Genomic DNA, 7,545 nt, shown 5'->3' with positions numbered 1-7,545 from the left:
ATGCAACCTTGATCTTTGAAGAAGTTTCTAGATCTTACATGTGTAATATACGCCATTATATGCAGTGTTTATGGAGCCTCAGATATTGCCCGGTGCCACATGGAGAGAAAGAAGAGAAGAATTGCTATCACTTGAATTTAAAAAAAATTTTTTCCATGAAAATAATATATGAATAAATTTTCCACCACCCTTAGTTCCTTTCCTCTACCTAAATATAATCACTGATACCAGTTTGTAAATAGTGGGGGGGGGAGGGAGAGAGAGGTATAGATTTTTGAATGTATTGTAAATATAAATGGTATTACATAATATGTATTACTCTACATCTTACTTTCATCACTTAATAGACTGTCCTGCAGGTCTTTCAATATGTGTAGCTCTATCTCTCTTCCCATGGTATCCTGTGTGGTATTTCATAACATAGATATTTCATAACCTGTATGATAATACTGTTGGATATTCCCAGTTTTTCATGATTACCAACAACGTTGCAGTGAAACACCTCACGTATGCTCGTTGCACATGTTTCTCTAAGATGGTCATGGAGATGCAGAATGGCTTGGTTAATGTGTGTACTCACGTCTCAAGTTGCTTTCCTATGCAGCTGAACCAGTTTACTTCCAGAAGAGTATGAGAAAATCCGTGTCTCCACCGTCACCAACAATTGATATGATCCAATTTAGAAATTTTGCTAATCTGAGTGAGTGAAAAATGGTGTGTGGTTGTTTAATTATGCATTTCCCTGATGCAAGAACAGTCAGGGGTAGCAATTTTTACAGGTGATGCCAGGTCAGGTCCTCTGAGAAGCAGAAACCAAGACTAGGTTCGATGTGCAAGAGGTTTATTAGGGAAAATGCTTGTGAAGAGAAAAGGGGAGAAAGCAAAGGATGTGGTCAGACCGCCCATGCAGGTCTAGGCTCATGAAAGAGAGAGGGAGAGGAGGAGGGCAAGGAAAAGGAAGGTGGGGGAGGCAGCATCTCAGGCTACAGTGTGGTTCTAAGAACACTTCAAACAAGCTGATGTGGAGCCCTTGAGCCAAAGTCACCTGTCAGAGGAAGCCTGTGCCTGTGCCTTGCAGGAAACCTGCGCCTAGCAGCCCTGCCTTTCTTAGCCACTGGCTTGAAGCAGTGCAAGTGAATCGTGGCCTCAGTGTGCACACAACAGTGGATTCAGCCATAGCAGCCAGGATGTCTGTCAATCGTGCTCCCCAAAGCAGAAGATCTGAGTGGTGTTTTCATGGCCGCCACATGTTTGTTGACCATTGGATTTCCTTCCTCTAGGTAGCATTTTTCTGTAGAGGGTCACATAGGAAGTACTTTAGGTCTTTGCCATTGTAGCAGTAAAGCAGCCATAGCCTATGTGCAAAATGACTGGGTGTGGCTCGTTCCAATAAAACTTTATTTAAAAAAGCAGGTGACCAGCCAGCCTATGCTGTAGTTTCCTGACCATTGGTTTATATTTATAGTGCCCATTACTTGAGATTTTTGTAGAATTTGTGTGTAAAACTATTCAGACCCAGTGCTTTCCTTAGGAGATAGACTTTGACTAACTTTTTAATTTATTCTGTAATGACCGCAATGCTTAACTTTATTTATTCATGTACCAATATTGATAATTCATATTTTTTTGAAGTTTAACCATAATACATAGTTTTCACTTCTCTTGCTATCAGTTTTTGCCTTGACTGCCCTTTCTTTTCAAAATCTCTACATTTTCTGTCCTCTTTATTTCGCTTTTTAAAAATTGACGTTTTATTTTGGATGACCAACATGAAATCTTTTAAAAGGCCTCAATTACAAGCAAATATACATCAAAATTAATGTGTAGAACTCAGGGTGATAGCACTCCATTTGTCTAAATCTTGATGTTCTGTGGATGAAGAAAAGCAATAGCCAGTTAGGAGGACATTTTCTCAGCCACATTTGTTAATAGTTTTCTTTTTTAAAACTCTTCATAAATAAAAGTGCACTCTGGGCAGTGCACTTTCACCACCTTCAGGATATTGTGACGGGGGAGAACTTTCACACTGGCTGAGGGGGTTTCCATGAGCATCATGGGAGATGGCGGTGAAAACACATGGATGCTGATTTTGCAGGGTTGGGGGAGGGGTACATTGTGTGAGGACAGTGCTTCGGGGAGAGGGTTGCAGTGAGAGAATAGGAAAAAAGCAAGTCATACAGAGAGATCCTCCTCATATTATTATGCCACTTTCCTGTTCTCTTCAAAGAAAAGAAAGGGGAAAAAGCTGTAAGTCTGGTTGGCCAGTAATCGAAAATTAACCAGTTAGTTTTATTTGTAGATTTATTGATTTCTGCCTTTCTATTATTCATGCCTCCTTGTACTTTTTTTGGAGGGGGTATTTTGTTGTTCTTTAATTTCTTGAGTTGAAGGCTTACTTCATTTATTTTTAGTCTTTGTGGTCTTTCTTTCTTCCTTTCTTTCTCTCTTTCTCTCTTTCTTTCTTTCTTTCTTTCTTTCTTTCTTTCTTTCTTTCTTTCTTTCTTTCTTTCTCTTTTTGGTTTTCTAATGAATACATTTAAGGCACTGACTTTTCCTCTGAATACTGCTTTAGTGGCACACCCTGGCTTTCCCCTCTTCATAGTTTCTTGTAATCCTTTTCAACATACACCAATGCTCATAATACTATCTATAGAACTATCTAGTTATTTAAAAAACAGCTTTATTGAGATATAATTCATATGATATATAATTTACTCACTTAAAATGTGGAATTCATTTTTTTAGGATATTGACAGCATGCACAACCATCACCATAATCTTATTTTAGAATATTTTTGTCTCCCCTAAAAGAAACACCGTTCCCTCCCTCCTTGTCACTTCCCCCACTCCTGAGCCACCACTAATCTACTTTTTGTCTTTATATATTTGCCTATTCTGGATGTTTCATAGAAATGGAATCCAATAACATGTGGCCTTTTGCAACTGGCTTCTTTCACTTAGGGTAACGTTTTTAGGTTTCCTCCATGTTGTAGCATGTATCAGTGCTTCACTCTCTTTTTATGGCCAAATGTCATTCTATTGTATGGATAATACAATACATTTAAAATCTGTTTATCTGTTGGTGAACATATGGATTATTTTAACTTTTTGGTTATTGTGAGTTATGCTGCTATAACATTTTATACAAGTTTTTGTGTAGATACATGTTTTCTCTTCTCCTGTTTCTATACCTTGGAGTGGAATTGCTGGGTCATTTGGCAGCTCTATGTTTATCTTTCTGAGGAACTGCCAAACTGTTTTCCAAAGCAACTGCCTATGCTACATTCCCACCAGCAATGCATGAGGCTTCCAATTTCCCCACAACCTCTCCAACACCTGCTGTTGTCCATCTTTTTGACTATAGTCCTCTAGGTGTGTGTGGTAATATCTCACTGTGGTTTTGATTTGAATTTCTCTAAGGACTTGTGATATTCAGCATTTTTCAGGTGCTCATTGGCCGTTTGTATATCTTCTTTAGAGACACACCTGTTCAGAGCTTTTGGCCATTTATAAGATTGGGTTATTTGTCCTTTTATTATTGAATTGTAGCTCTTTAGATACAAGTCTCTTATCAGAAATATGGTTTGAAAATTCCTTCTATCATTTTTTTTGTGCTTTCATTGTCTTGTTAGTATCCTTGAATCCAAAAGTTTTAATTTTAGTGAAGTCCAAATTATCATTATTTTTAATTTTATTGTTTTCCTTTGGTGTCATATCTAAGACACCATATCCAAAGCTGAAGATTTGCACCTCTGATTTCTTCTGGGAGTTTTATAATTTTAGCTTTTACATTTAGGTATTTTATCTGTTTTGAGTTAATTTTTTGTATATGGGGTAAGGTAGTTGTCCAACTTCATTCTTTTGCATGTCACTATCTAGACGTACCCCATTGAAAAGATTCTTCTTTTTCTCACTGAATTATTTGGGTACCCTTATCAATATCAATTGGCCATAACTGCATGTGTTAATTTCTGCACTTTCAATTCTGTTCTGTTGATCCATGTCTCTCATTATGCTCATTATCATTGGCTTTTGGTCTCACATCTCTGTCTTGGATTTATTTTTTTCTTTAAAACATCTCCAGTAATGCTTTAAATGATAGTTGGTGGCTAATGAATCGTCTATGACCTTGCAAGTTTGATGATGTGTTTGTTTGCTCTTACACTTTGGTTGGGCTTAGAAATGTTTGTATCCCACCTCTGAAATGTGTATTCACTGTCATCTTGCTTTCAGTTACTGAAGAAAAGTCTGATGTCAATATGATTCTGTTTTTTCAGCTGATGACCTGTTTTTATTTTTCCCTCTCTTTGCAAGACATCAGGATTTTCTTTTTTTTTTTTATTTATAATGATTTTTTATTATATTATGTTAGTCACCATACAGTACATCCCCGGTTTCCGATGTAAGGCTCGATGATTCATTAGTTGTGTATAACACCCAGTGCACCATGCAATACGTGCCCTCCTTACTACCCATCACCGGTCTATCCCATTCCCCCAGCCCCTCCCCTCTGAGGCCCTCAGTTTGTTTTTCATAGTCCATAGTCTCTCATGTTTCATTCCCCCTTCTGATTACCCCCCCTTTCTTTATCCCTTTCTTCCCCTACCGATCATCCTAGTTCTTATGTTCCATAGATGAGAGAAATCATATGATAATTGTCTTTCTCTGCTTGACTTATTTCACTTAGCATTATCTCCTCCAGTGCTGTCCATGTTGTAGCAAATGTTGAGAACTCGTTCTTTCTGATAGGTGAGTAATATTCCATTATATATATGGACCACAACTTCTTTTTTTTTTTTTTTTAAAGATTTTATTTATTTATTTGACAGAGAGACAGCCAGCGAGAGAGAGGACACAAGCAGGGGGAGTGGGAGAGGAAGAAGCAGGCTCCCAGCGGAGGAGCCCGATGTGGGACTCGATCCCGGAACACCGGGATCACGCCCTGAGCCAAAGGCAGACGCCTTAACGACTGCGCTACCCAGGCGCCCCTGGACCACAACTTCTTAATCCAGTCATCTGTTGAAGGGCATCTCGGCTCCTTCCACGATTTAGCTATTGTGGACATTGCTGCTATGAACATTGGGGTGCATATGGCCCTTCTCTTTACTACGTCTGTATCTTTGGGGTAAACACCCAGTAGTGCAATGGCTGGATCATAGGGTAGCTCAATTTTTAACTTTTTAAGGGACCTCCACACGGTTTTCCAGAGTGGCTGTACCAACTTGCATTCCCACCAACAATGTAGGAGGGATCCCCTTTCTCCACATCTTCTCCAACAATTGTTGTCTCTTGCCTTGTCTATTTTTGCCATTCTAACTGGCGTAAGGTGGTATCTCAGTGTGGTTTTGATTTGAATTTCCTTGATGGCTAATGACTTTGAACATTTTTTCATGTGTCTGTTAGCCATTTGTAAAGACATCAGGATTTTCTGTGTATGTGGTATACTGAAATTTTTACAGGAATGTGTGCTGTGATTCATTTTTTATTTAGTCTTGAGTTTTTTTTTTGGTTTGTTCTGGAATATTTCTTTCTATTATTGCATTGAGTATTTCTTCCCTCCCATTTTCTCCATTCTGTCCTTCAGGCAGTCCTATTTTCAAATATTTGAATTTTTGGATCTAGCCTAAAAGTGAAACAAAAAAAAATTAATCAATAGCCATGCTAGAGATAGAATGAGTGCTAGGTCAGGTGCTATGAGAAAGCCCAGACATACCAAAGAGATGTTCTGAGATGAAGATGTAGGAGGAAAATGCTGTCCAAGACATGTACAGGGGAGGGGGCCTAGCAGGGTAGAAGAGGCGGTAGATGTGCCCCTAATTAGAGGTGGGACTTAAGAAGAGGCTGCCTGATTGGGGCTGCCTGATTGGGGAACAGCTCTAGGAAGAGACAAGTAACAGACAAGTAACAGGTGACAAAATTGTCATCCTCCAGAAGAAACTGTGAATGTGGGTGCTTGGCTTGGAGAGACATGAAGTGCCCTGGCAATCAGGTATCATCTAAGAGTAATGGGGAGCATCTTGCCCCAAAACTAGTAATTACTTTACCTGTAGCAACATATTCTACTCTCCCACATCCAAGAGAAAGTTTCGGTAAAAAGACAAAGCATTCACAAACTAATGACAAAGCTCAAATTAACATCTAGGCAGGGGGAAATCACCCACAAAGAAAGAAAGCTTCAATCTCAACACATAGAGAAAACAGAGTTAATAGAACCAACAGAACCAGACTTTAGAACAGGTACTATCACATATCTTTAAACACTTCAAGGAGATGTGAGTGATACCATGTCCATAAGAGAGAAAAAATAAAGACCTTAGAAAATACAAATGTGATGTTGGGAAACAAAAGACTTCAATAGATGAGAAGAATAACACAATCCAAGAGCAGATAAGGAGTAAGCTAGCGACCTAGAAAATCAGGTCAAAGAATTTTCTCAGAATGCAGATCACAGAACATTAAAAAAAAGAAGTAGGAACTGGACCTTACCTTTTTTCTCCCCTCATTTTTAGGGATGTGTATTTGGGAGGAGGCTGTTCAGTCCACCATCTTGTTTCCCTCCTACTTAATTAAAAAACCTGTTCTGGTGGACACAGATGTCAACAAGAAAAATCGGCAGAGAATTATCTAGTAATGTGAATTATGGAAACAAGATTGATTCTATCTCAATCTGACTACATAATTTCCAAAGATAACATACCGATTTAGTGAATAGCTGTTGCCTGCTTTCTATATGCTGGGCACGGTGATAGGCTTTTAGGACCCAGTTATGGGTAAGATAGTCTTGGCTCTTTAGGAACTCTCAGTGGAATCCAACAGGTTGAGGTAACAGAAATTTCCATCATTTAGCATCCTATTACTAATAACCAACATTTGTATGGGAATTTATTGGTTACAAAGTGCTTTTTAATACGAAGGGCATTTTGGTTAATTCTCACTATAACCTAAGATGTAGTTATTATTTTTGTGGTTTTTTTCATCATTATACCATTTTACTGTGAGGAAACAGTTGGACTATTTTCCCCCAGTTGCCAAAATATAAATTATTACAGATTATGTATAGATTATTAAGTGACACATGAAAGGTGATGGAAGTGGCATGAAGCAGAAACACAACTCAAATTCTAGATTCCAAATCTTAAAATCTTCCCACCATCGGGGCGCCTGGGTGGCACGGCGGTTAAGCGTCTGCCTTCGGCTCAGGGTGTGATCCCAGCGTTATGGGATCGAGCCCCACATCAGGCTCCTCCGCTATGAGCCTGCTTCTTCCTTTCCCACTCCCCCTTGTGTTCCCTCTCTCGCTGGCTGTCTCTATCTCTGTCGAATAAATAAATAAAATCTTTAAAAGAAAAAATCTTCCCGCCATCTTACTACTCTGGGTCTTTGTTACCTTTGGAAGTTATGTAACCTCTCTGATCTTCAGCTTCATGATCTAAAAACAGAAGAGGAGGAAGACAGTTAAAGTAATAATTTCTAATGTTTCTTCAAATCTAACATTTTATGAGCCTACCTTGAATTGCACCTCCACTTATAGATGAAACATTTTGA

Source organism: Ursus arctos, unplaced genomic scaffold (assembly GCF_023065955.2).
Source record: "Ursus arctos isolate Adak ecotype North America unplaced genomic scaffold, UrsArc2.0 scaffold_13, whole genome shotgun sequence".
Classification (NCBI taxonomy): Eukaryota; Metazoa; Chordata; class Mammalia; order Carnivora; family Ursidae; genus Ursus; species Ursus arctos.
The sequence above is the reverse complement of the archived record's forward strand: the minus strand, read 5'-3'. Positions refer to the sequence as shown.